General features: G+C 38.3%; 1 long non-coding RNA gene across 4 annotated transcripts in view; it reads right to left on the minus strand.

Annotated features, from left to right (window-relative positions):
- Positions 1 to 12,809, minus strand: part of LOC138398915 (uncharacterized) — a 43,862-nt gene that overhangs the window by 23,786 nt on the left and 7,267 nt on the right. For all 4 annotated transcript variants that reach the window (XR_011236063.1, XR_011236062.1, XR_011236060.1 and 1 more), the window contains exon 2: positions 7,303 to 7,473. This is a non-coding gene — a long non-coding RNA (uncharacterized lncRNA). The remainder of the gene's footprint in view (positions 1 to 7,302; positions 7,474 to 12,809) is intronic.

Consider the following 12,809-nt stretch of genomic DNA (forward strand, 5'->3'; position numbering starts at 1 on the left):
GTGGGCTGCAGCCTAACAGTGCTATGTATCAGTGCAGTTATCCTTGTTAGGGAGATCAGTAGCTCTTCCCAGCGGCAGAAACTGCACTCCAAACCACTTTCTATGGCCCTAGGGTAGAGGACAACTGCAGCTGAAGTAAGAGGTTCAGAATTCCATTCTATACAGGAACTTAAAACTCAGTGGTTTATTATAGGTTTAAGAGAACCAGAATGACATGAGACCCTGGGTGTGGGGAGGAAAAATTAACACTGTGACTTGAAAAGATCATTCTCCCACCTTCCACTCCTAATTCACTTAAAAGATCAGCATTTCAGGTAAATACACTAAGTTGCATAAAATTAAAACCTATGTGACTAAGTAAGTCCCAGCTGAAAGGAATGGGCTCAAAAAGGCTTTTCTAGGCCGGGCGCTGTGGCTCACAGCTATAATCCTAGCACTCTGGGAGGCCAAGGCGGGTGGATCACTCGAGGTCAGGAGTTCGAGACCAGCCTGAGCAAGAGCGAGACCCCCGTCTCTACTAAAAATAGAAAGAAATTATCTGGCCAACTAAAAATATATAGAAAAAAATTAGCTGAGCATGGTGGCGCATGCCTGTAGTCCCAGCAACTCAGGAGGCTGAGGCAGAAGGATTGCTTGAGCCCAGGAGTCTGAGGTTGCTGTGAGCGAGGCTGACGCCACGGCACTCTAGCCCGGGCAACAGGGTGAGACTCTGTCTCACAAGGAAAAAAAAAATAAAGGCTTTTCTTTTCTTAAGAGACAGGGTCTTGCTCTGTTGCCCAGGCTGGACTGCAGCGGCACAATCATAGCTCACTGCAGTCTCAAACTCCTGGGTTCAAGCAATCCTCTTAGCTCAGCTGGGACTATAGTCATGTGCCATGATCCCAGCTAATTTTTTTTTTTAAGAAACAGGGTCTTGCTGTTGTCCAGGCTGTTCTCAAACTCCTGGGCTCAAGCGATCTTCCTGCCTCCACCTCCCAAACTGCTAAGATGACAGGTGTGAGCTACCATGTCTTGCCTCAAAAAGGCTTGTTGAAGTGACAGGCAGAGCTTTAGTGTACGAAAAGCACTCACCCTAACAATGGCCAGCTAATTAATTAAAATCACCAACTATTTACATAAGCATATCCCTTTAGATGGCAATTATTTCCAGATACTTCTAAACTGGACCATTAACTAAAAAACTGGAAATTTAATATCAGTTTCCATTCCCTACACTTTAAACTAGTATCAGACTTTAAAATATTTTCTATCTATAGGCCAGACATAGTGGCTCATGCCTATAATCCCAGCACTTTGGGAAGCCAAGGCAGGAAGATTGCTTTGAGACCAGCCTGGGCTAAATAGTGAGATCTCATGTCCCCCCAAAAATTTAAAAATTAGTTGGGAATGGTGGTGCATGCCTGTAGTCCTAGCTACTTGGAAGGCTGAGGTTGGAGGATAGCTTGAACCCAGGAGTTCAAAGTTACAGTGTGTTATGATTGTACCACTATACTCCAGCCTGGATGACAGAGCAAGACCTTGTCTCTTAACATATATATATATTTATATACATTTTTTTCTAGCTATAGATGAAGATTTTCACATTGGATCAAATTCCCAAAACTGAAAAACTAATACCAATTATTCTATTCCCTGAAAGTTTCCCAAACTCCTTCTTTATAGATATTAACATTTAGAAAGGGAGAAACTCAGAGCCATTAAGGCTGATGTGTGAAAAAATATCCCATTGTATTTCTGGGTTTTAAAAAATTTCAATTTCTGCAATGTGTACATTCTCTCACATTTGGTGAACAGATTATTCCTTCTGTCTCTGTGGGGGGTGGGGGCTCAATACCTAAACCCAACAGATTGCTTCTAGTAGACTGGTACACATAGCAAGATGCTATCAAGTCAGAATGGGAAATCAGGATCAGAAGTCAGCCCTATGACCACGAAACCAGGAAACTAAAACTGTTAATACTGCATAAATATTTTCTGAGTTTTTTCCATCTCTAAAATTGCTATATTCTTTTCCTATCACGAGTGAAAAAAATAAGCTATCAAGATAACTCACTAATCAGATAATTATAAAAATTAACTTATTCAACAAATATTCACTGAGCTCCTACACATTAGGACCACATAGATATTTTAAAACATATATAAATTAAATATAAGTCAACATATTATAAAACTATATTTTTAAAAGCACAAAAATAAAATAAGCACTATATTCTTGAAACTACCATAGAAGCTAAATATTTGTAGACGACCAGAGATTAACTACAGTGCAGTTTAACTAGATAAAAGTAACTTTATTTTTAGTTTGTAGCAACTGCAACACAGTGACAATTAAACACTTTTTAAGATCATTTTATGCACACTTTAAAATCTGGCCTATACAGATGTCAAAATTGAATTGACAATATTCAACATATACTTCTGATTTTAAAAAGTCTTAACCAGCAAACCGATCTCTTTCACATTTATAAAGCACACTCAAAGGCAGACATAATGCTTAATCCTTCCTAGGACATAGGTGCATCTTAAAAAAGAAAAAAATGCTCTATGTCAAAATATTATAAACCTTCCAAAAATGTAAGCATTTAATGGAACATCAGAAGCATTAATTATTGAACAAGATAAGATGCTCCTTATAATCACAATGGTCTAGAAGTTCTAGCCAATGCAATAAACAATCTGGCTCCAGAGTCCATTCCTTTTAATTTTCTACATCTCTCTTCCAAAAGAATAATAGATTTGTGAAGACCACTTAAAATCTTTTAAAATCCTGAAGGAAAAATGAAAACAGGTTAAAAAAAAATACATCAAAAATGTTAAATCTCAATATCAATTAAAGAAATAAAAATGAAGAAAATAACAAATATTTTCTGCTCAAATGGGCAGACTTGAAAAATATTATAATTCTAAAGATTTCATGAATTCAGTGAATACTCCTAGGATTACAGACCAGAACTTCATAATTAAAGTTTAAAAGACTAACGTGCTGTTATCCTTACCCCTAGAATCCCAATCCCAGGAATCAAGTTTCAGAAAATACTCACGGATGTGCCCAGACTGAACCTCGGAGTGGACACTGGGCTGCGATTCCCCTTCCCGTGTTTCTGATAGACAACACCGACAGAATTTTATTTTAGAAAATGTGGCATCAGAGATATGTTTCAATTTTTTTAGCCCATCATGTAGTGTGATATGTGATGGGTTAAAAGTGCATTTTAAAAATTTTCTTTCTTTTTCCCCGTACAGTAAGATTTCAAGACAGTCCCTTCTTCCCCCTTCCCTTCCTCTCTCACCATGTACTCAAGAAAGTCCCTGCTGAAAAGAACAGTAACCCAGTGGGCAAGACATGACGCCTTCCGCACTGGCCCTGAGCAGCACAGCACAATCCACAGTCTCAACAGCGGTTAAGGGCACAGACCTCAGAGCCAAAAGCTCTAGGTTACAACCTCAATTCTCCTATCTCCTAGCTGAATAAACCTTGATAAAGTCACTTAACCTCTCTAAATTTTCTCAAGTATATAAATGAATAAAATTTATTAAACAGGTAAGTTAAGATAATACAGAAAAGTACTTTACACAGAGCCTGGCACTTATTTAGTAGTTCAACTAATGTTAAGATATTATTATCTGTATTAGAAAAAAAAAAAAAAAGCCACCTGTCCATTCCTTAAAAAAAAAAAAAAAAAAGATTGTCTTACCTGTTCATGTTGTTATAACAGAATACTTGAGGCTGGGTTAATTTATAAATAAAAGAAGTTTATTTGGCCCACAATTCTGGTGGCTATAAAGACCAAAAGCAAGGCACCAGCACCAGCTCGGCTGCCGGTAAAGGCCTCAGCTGCACTAGCACATGGAGAAACGGAAAGGCAAGCAGGCATGTGTGAAGGGGGACCACACAGGAGAGGACCCTCACTTTACAGCACCCACTCTTGGGGAACTGATCCATTCCTTCCCACCAGGGAGAGAACACGCTCCCTGGGGAGGGCATTAGTCTCCTCAGGAGGGATCCACCTCCCTGACCAAACACCTGCCACCAGGCCCCACCTCCCAACACTGCCTCACTGATTTTTTTGACAGGGACGAATCACATCCAAACCACAGCAGAGAAGTCACATTAAATACACAGTATGTACAGTCCACCCTCAGGATCCAGGGGTTCTGCATCCAGGGATTCAACCAAGCATGGATAGAAAACATCTCAGGGAAAAAAATTCCACAAAGTTCCAAAAAGGAAACCTTGAATTTGTCACATGAATAAACTGATATACAGGCATCATAATGGGTATTAGAAGTAATGATTTAAAGTATATGGGAGGATGTGTGTAAGTTATATGTAATTACAATGCCATTTTATATAAGGAACTTGAGCACCTGTGGTCCTGGAACCAATTTCTCACAGATAATGAGGGATGTCTACCAAATTAAACTCTCTAAAATATAAAAAGTTCTGCAATTTAAAAACACATGTGGGCCCCAAGATTTTGAATAAGTGATTGTGGTCCTGCACCTTTATAAACTCTTCTTATGAAAAAATAATTAGTAATGACTTACTGTATTTATTTTTTTAAGTCAGCCAGATTCCAAGTTGCCCATAGTTGTTTATTTTACAGTTCTAGAGGTGCCAAGGGTTCAGCAGGAGTCCCTGCCAAAGGGCCAATCACTGTAGATGAACACATACTCCTTTTTTCTAGAACCCTAACTTCTGTTGATAAGAATATATTCATAGTAAGACTGTTCACATAACGTCAGTCTCGTCGAGTTAACAACAAACTCCATTTGCAATGGCGTGGACTTCGTATTTGTTTACCACCTTAGTCCTTGTATTTGGTACTGAAAAAAAAAAATCAGTGAGTAGATTGCATTATCTGCTACCCGGCATAACTGTATTACAGGCTTACTTGCCTAATTCACAATTCAAGATTTAGTGAGTTGCTTGAGCTCTTATTATAAAGGTATGGAATGAGTGATGAGAAGGATGTATCAGGACATTTTCACATACATGTAAGAGAAAAATCCAAAGCAAATTGGATTAAACAAGGTGTTTACTGACTCCTATAACTGAAAGTGTAAAGGCATAGCACCTTCACAGAAGGCTTGAGCTAGCAGCTCAACTGAGGTGACCAGGGCATGGTTTTTCTCCACTCTGTTCCTTCAGTGTTGACTTCTTATTCAACTAGCTTTCCTTTGATGGTCAGAAGATAACTGCCAGGAGTTCAATGACTACGTTTTCATGTTGAAATTCAGGAAAAAAAAAAAAAAAAGTGCCTTCATCCCAGCATTCCTAGCAAATGTCTTAAGATTCATTCTGACTGATCAGGCTTAAGTCACATGCCTGCCATGATTGGCTTAGGTAAGACACATGATCCATTCCTACAAACCCATCAAAACTTATATGAAACAAAGCACATTAAAGTTGACCTTAGTGATTTAAATTTCTTATATTACTAAACAATGATATTATTGCATTTAAACTGATGGGTAAAGCACATCATATAACTTTCCCTATCTTCTTAAAAAGTTACTCTCCCAGATTTTCATCACAACCTATCAAGAAAAAAATTTAAAATTTTCCCTTAACGTAAATCACTTTTTGAAGGATTCAAAATGTACTACTAGATTACCTGGTAAAATCAAAACCACAAGTTCATGATTATTCTTGTTAACATAACTGAAAGCAACACCATAGATTTTCAAGAAGAAAAAGAGGTCCTTACCCCATACTTTTTTGAGATTATTATAACAACTTAAAAGATAGAAGAGTACAGGAATATCTTGACTTTGGCCGAAAAGAAAGAAAGAAAGAAAAAAAGAAGTGGTTTGTTTCATACAGCCTTAAAATATAAGCAACTAGATAATCCATCCTATGGCTCAAGACCCCTCTTACCATACTCACTACCACACCTCTTCTCTTGCCCCGCCCAAAACACAGGTCCTAGGAACACAGTGGGGGATGCGCACTTTAGGGAATCTTATTGTGAATGCTCACTCCAAAGCCAAATACAAATCATTCCTGCACTGTTTCCTAATGTTCACGTCCCTCAGTCTTACAATTAGCACAGAAAACACAAAGTTTATTCTCAGATTTTATAATGGAAAAGAAAACAAAATTACATTTACTAGACTGAAAGCCAATACTCAAACATGTAAGAGTATTCTGGTTCTGATGGTAAAGTTGCACAAAAACAAAAGGCAAAATCCAAGCAGTATGTTTTAGACTAGAACTAACCACCTGAACACATATTACACACTAGTCATCTTAAATAAAAAGTCAAACTTCACTAATAATCCTAGAGGGAAGTAGTGTGGTTAAAGAAAAGGATGTGAATGAGAAGAAAATCTCTATTCAATTCCGTGGACTGGTTTTTCAAATACTCCACCATTCAAATAATTCAGTTCAACAAATATGGACTTAGGAATTCACTAAGAAGAGCGCATTAATGTCAGACATGATAGGAATATAAACATAGCCTTTGACTTCAAACATTCCTGAACAGCATAAAACATAATCAAGTAGAAATGCCTGAGACACTAAAAGATAGGGCTTTGGGTAATCAGAAAAGGAAGAAATCAAACGAATGTGGATGATTTCTATAGCAAATAATAGAAAATCTCAAGGCAAAACTACTTGAACAATAAAGCAATTCAGGTAGGGTGGCTGTAGGCACAGTAAACGGGGCTCCAGTTCTACTTTTCTGCGATCCTGTTGGTGCTGCCCTCCGTCATGGAGGCATCGCCTTCGAGCTACTAGAGAAACGGCTACAGCAGTCCCAGATGTCACATCCAGATAAAACCAGCCCCGGAGAGAAGAGGGACCATCTTTTTTCTTCCTTTTCTCAAATGCAAGAAAACCTTCCCCAGAAGCCTCTTGCAGATTTCTCTTTTATCTCCCATCAGCCAGAACTGTCTCTCATATCCATTACTAGAACAATCACTTCCAGAGGGAATGAGATCCACTACAACTAAGATTACCATGGATACCGGTAACCATCATGACCATCACTTCACTGTTGGCTGAATATTTCGAGAATATTTCTGGCCTTGGAATGAAGAAGAAATAAAAAAGAAAAATACATAAGCAAAGGAAGCAATGTGCCTAACTGGAAAAAGAAAGCCAAATTCTGAAATCATACATTAAATACACTGTCAGGGATAAACAAGTCTCTTAAACTGCACTGTTGTCTTTCCCAGTGATACAAAAATTAACTTACTGTTCATCAGTAAATGCTAAGAATGTAGAAGTCATCCTATTTTTATGGAAAGGATTGAGGTTATTTAATTATCCGTGGGGACAATCAGACTTACCACTCCTCATCAGTGGAGCCACCCATTCAGCTACATCTGGGCTTAGAACATTCCGCATTATGCATCCAGATGACTCTGCAGACTCACTGCCAGTAGCTCTTCCTTGAAGGTTTCTTCTCATCTGGGGAAGAGGTTTCACTCAAAAATCCACACACCCCAAACCAGCCCTATCTGCAAGTGAAAGCATGCAATTAGGAGGCAAAAAGCTGCAGGGAGCAATTCCCCCTCGCCCATCTATAATTAACAGATCCATATGAAAATTGAACTCAAACATCAGACTAAGCACCATGTTTAAACTAAGCAACCTACACTTCAACACTTGTAATGAGCTTATTATATGTGGTTACCACCATTTTCCCATCATATAAATGTTGTTGCTTCCACAGTATACCGGTACAACCCTACCAAACATTGCCAGTAAGCAGAATTCAGCAGACAGATATTTTTGTTGGACCCACGCAAAGTTGGTCTCCACAGTGTGTTAAAGGATAGCTACTTACATTTATAAATCAGAAGACTTCACGTGAAAAATCAACACTTCTGGCTCTCTTGAAAAATCAGAAAATCTGGCAATACTGCACCCATGTTCCCACATGGTAATAACCTGCTGGGGCTGATTAACAGTGAACCCTCTAGGTGGGGCATGGACTTCGCAGTTCTCCAAAGACAACGCCACTCTTTCATGTTACAACCTGGCTCACGGTTACCTGCCTGGACTCCACAGGCAGCTGAGCTTCCACTCTGCTACGTATTTCTAGTAGCTCCCAGGGAACATTTTATTATTGCCAAAGCCAGGCATGTTTTTCTGCCTTGAGGATATAGTATAGCATAAGGGAATAACAACATGGGCTTAGTCAGAGCACCCAAGACCTGAGTTCTAATTCTGTAAATGACTAGCTATGGGACCTCAGGCCTGTGTTTAACCTAAAATATATTTCTTCATTTACAAGCACCCAAATAAACCTACAAGCATTTAACACAGTAGGCAAACAGGCCTAAAATCTAACCTGTCCAAGCTAAATTGATAATGTTAAATCCACTGCTTCCTCATTCTTCCTCATCTCAATAAATCATACCATGATCCACACAGTTCTGCTCAAGCCACAAACATGAAAGTCCTTACCATATACTCTCCTTGTCCCCCAAAATCATCAGCAAGGTAATTGATTCGCCCTCCAAAATACATAATTTGAACAGATGGTTAGAATTCCAGCCATGAAAACAAACAGCAATTCCTCCCTCAGAATCAAATACTTTGCTGAAATTGCCTATAAATTCAACTACTTAAATAATAGTAGCTTGAAATGTCAAGGTTCCATATTATGAGGAATATTAATATTTCATTAAAAGAAAAATGAAGACAAATATTGGGGATGCTGCACATCACTCCTTGCAAGGTACTGCCATCACAATTCATAAGCTTACGCAATTCTTCAACTCTAAGCTGACAAGGAACTCAGAGGCTATGCTAAATCTTATAATGAAATTGGGAAAACCAAAAGACTACTGTTAGCAGAACTAAAGTGATTTTAGGAACGTTGCAGGATACATGATCAATACTCAAAAACGAACTCTATTTCTACAAAACAATTGTTCAAAGAACAATCGGAAACTGACACTGTAAAGAAAAGTTCATTTATAATATGAAAACTATGAATTAGTAATCAATTATCAAATGATGTGCAAAGACAAATAGCGAGAGATTCTATGTTCATAGATCAGTGCAGTCAATGGTGTTAACATGTCAATTCTCCCCAATTTAAGGAATAGAGTCAGCGCAAGTTTAGTTAAAATCCCAGCAGACTTTTTTGTAGAAATTGACACGTTGATTCTAAAATCACACAGAAATGCAAAAAAGATAGAATAGTGAAAATAACTTTGAAAAATACCATTTGAAACCTTATACTATGTGAATTCAAGGTTTATGATAAAGCCATAAAAAGAAAGTACTGATATATACAACATGGATAAACCTTGAACATACTAAGTAAAAGAAACAGTTACAAAAGGCCACATATTACCTACTGTGCTGACAGAAATGTAAAATTGTACAGCTACTCTGGAAAACAGCCTAGCAGCTCCTCAAAATATTAAACGTAGAATTACCATATGATCCAGCAATTCCACTCCCAGGTATATATCCAACATAAATTAAAACATATCCACACAAAAAAACCTGTACGTGAATTTTCATAGCAGCGTTGTTCATCACAGTTGTTTGGGTTCACTCACTCACTATCTATTCATTAGTGAATAGAGAAGTCAAATGTTGTATATCCTACAATGGAATAATATTTAGCCATAAAAGAGAATGATGTACCAATATACACTGTCCAGATCAAACTTGAAACATTATGCTAAATGAAAAAAAGCCAGTTGGCCACACAGCATATAATTCCATTTACATTACATGTCCAAAGAGGCAAATCTAGAAAGACAAAATATGTTAGTGGTTGCCAGGGGCTGAGGAGAGGGAAGAATGAGGAATGACTGCTAATTTCTTTTTTTTGGGGGGGGGGGGGAGCGTGATGAAAATATTGTAAAATTAGACAGTGGCAAGGGCTGTATAACACTGATGTATGTACTTGAAAAAGGTGTTTACGTTATATGAATAATCTCCATAAGGCTGTTACAATAAAAAAAATAATTTCTCCCCTCACTCCCGCAAAACAGAAAAATGGGTTATTTCCTTAGGATGTACTCTCGGAAGTACTGAGTTCTGCTGTGTGACATGTGCCAAAGTGCTTCTGAAACAGGTTCCACAGATTGTACTCCCTCCAGCACTGCATTTAGCACCTGTGTCACTGTGCGCGTGTCTGAATCAGCACCATCTCTTAAATCTGATAAAAAAATTTTTATTATTGGTTGAACACTTTCCCCTCCTATTTTCATCATATATTTCTTTCCAAAGGGTCAGTTCTTAGCCTTTAAAATTTACCATCCTTATGGATACAGCACAAATGCTTCACTTTCTCAGAAAATGTAGAAATAGTTACTTTCTTGCCATTTTGGTCAGCAATAATTAACTTATCCCAATGGGTTCCTTTTCAGCTTTTAACAATAAAACCTGCCTTGAAGTCAAATATTTTGAACAGTTATAAGAACCACTCTGCTTCTCAGACAGGGAAATTAAGAAGGTCACTACAGTACGAGTCCACCTGGGTTATGTCTATTTCCAGTTTCCTGACTGCAATTCACTTTCAAGTGAAATGTCCAAGTGGCTCCCAAGATATTTTAAAACCATCAGATGTAGCAGAAAGGAAATGAAACATTTATTAGCATCTTGTACAAGCCAAGTGCTTTACGTGTATTACTTCATTTAATCTTAATAAGCCTATTACCCTCACTTAAATGAAAAGGAAAATAAAAATCACCCAGGGTAAGAACTTGCCATGCAGCAAATATGTGCCAGAGTTAGGGATCAAACTCAGGTGTGTCTACCTCCAAAATCCATATTCTTTCTGCCACTTTACAGCGCTTCCCAAGCTTACTGACTCTGAAAAATCAGAAAGGACTTCAAACGTGAGTTCTGCCACTTACTGTGTCACTAGTTACTAAGCTAATTTAGAACAGTTTACAAAAACAAAATAAATGTAAAAAGAGGAGGCTAAAAACTCACTGTGGAATGAAACTTTTTAAAAAATAGCATATTTTTTAAAACAGCAAAATGTATGGAATAATTCTAAACACTTCTCAAATTTATCTCAAGATTCACTTTACCTTCCAACAAACAGAGACACCTCCATATCCATTCACAAACATAGAATGTGGATGAAAAACATTTTTTAGTGACTACACTGCCAGTCTCTAAACAAGAAATACATCATTTCCCAGTAAAAAAGTCCACATTGACTACACTGCTTTTTATTCTTCTTTACCCTGTGAGAAGTGCTTTCTGCAACACATGCGAAGTCCCGGATGTGGCATTGCGGAGTAAGAGAAATGGCCACTGAACAGAAAAAGACTACAAGAGCTTGCGAGCAAGCAGTAATACAACATAGAAAAGGACACAGCTAAAAACAAGGCAAAACAGCAACAGCCTACTCTACCCTAGGTAACAGGTACCTTTCCTGTGGCAAAGGAAAAAACATTTAAATTATAAAACCCTTAAAGGATCTTTGATTGGCTTTAAAAATTTCTACTTTAAGGCCCAGCACAGTGGCTGGCGCCTGTAATCCTAGCACTCTGGGAGGCCGAAGGAGGAGGATCCTTTCAGCTCAGGAGTTCAAGACCAGCTTGAGCAAGGGTGAGACCCCATCTCTGCCAAAAACAGAAAAAATTAGCTGGGCATGGCGGTGCATGCCTGTCGTCCCAGCTACTCGGGAGGCTGAGGCAGGAGGATCGCTTGAGCCGAGGAGTAGGAGGTTGCAGTGAGATATGACGACTCTACCGCACTCTGGCCCCAGCGACTGAGTAAGACCTGTCTCAAAAAAAAATTGCTACCTTAAGGCCCAGACAATTACTTGACAAGATTGGGACTGGTAATTTCCAAGGACGCAATACACCAATACATCTCAGCAATTCTTCCACAAGAATTTTCACAGTCATAAAACAAAAGTCAAATCAAACATTAACATAAGAATTCTTACATGCTAATTTTCTTTTTCTAAGAACTTCCTCACTCTGACACATAACAAGGGTAGCAATATCTAATAAAACTGCCATACTACACATAGATGAAGGCTGTCAAAAAAACACATTTTTCGGCCGGGCGCGGTGGCTCACGCCTGTAATCCTAGCACTCTGGGAGGCCGAGGTGGGCGGATCGTTTGAGCTCAGGAGTTCGAGACCAGCCTGAGCAAGAGCGAGACCCCACCTCTACTAAAAATAGAAAGAAATTATATGGACAGCTAAAAATATATATAGAAAAAATTAGCCGGGCATGGTGGCGCATGCCTGTAGTCCCAGCTACTCGGGAGGCTGAGACAGTAGGATCGCTTGAGCTCAGGAGTTTGAGGTTGCTGTGAGCTAGGCTGACGCCACGGCACTCACTCTAGCCTGGGCAACAGAGTGAGACTCTGTCTCAAAAAAAAAAAAAAAAAAAAACAACAACACATTTTTCTTCTAGAAGTATTTTAATATTAAGACATCAGTAGGACTTGGGCAGTCTAAAAAATATGAACGTATTTACAGGCCCATATTTCACCATAGGGCTATTTAAAATAATTGTACTTTACATGGAGTAAGGAATGGTTTTTGTTAGCTAGTATAAAACAATCAGGCTATTGTACAATGGTGAGAGAGCTCTTGAGAAAAAAATTACTGCTTAAGTAATTCTTGTCTCCAGTTGACTCTGCCACATTCTGCTCTCCATAAACACCATCGTTTTTAATCATAACTTTACTGACAGCTTTGCCCTTGTCAAACAAAATTTTCACTTTCCAATATGACCCTTTCAAACTGAAGCAATAAAAAGCAATGCTTATATGATCATAATATTTCCTAAGGTAAAATGTTATAGAATAGTATGTATAATAAGATCTTACTTTTGTGAAAGAGCATATATT

This window comes from Eulemur rufifrons, chromosome 18 (genome assembly GCF_041146395.1).
Source record: "Eulemur rufifrons isolate Redbay chromosome 18, OSU_ERuf_1, whole genome shotgun sequence".
Lineage (NCBI taxonomy): Eukaryota > Metazoa > Chordata > Mammalia > Primates > Lemuridae > Eulemur > Eulemur rufifrons.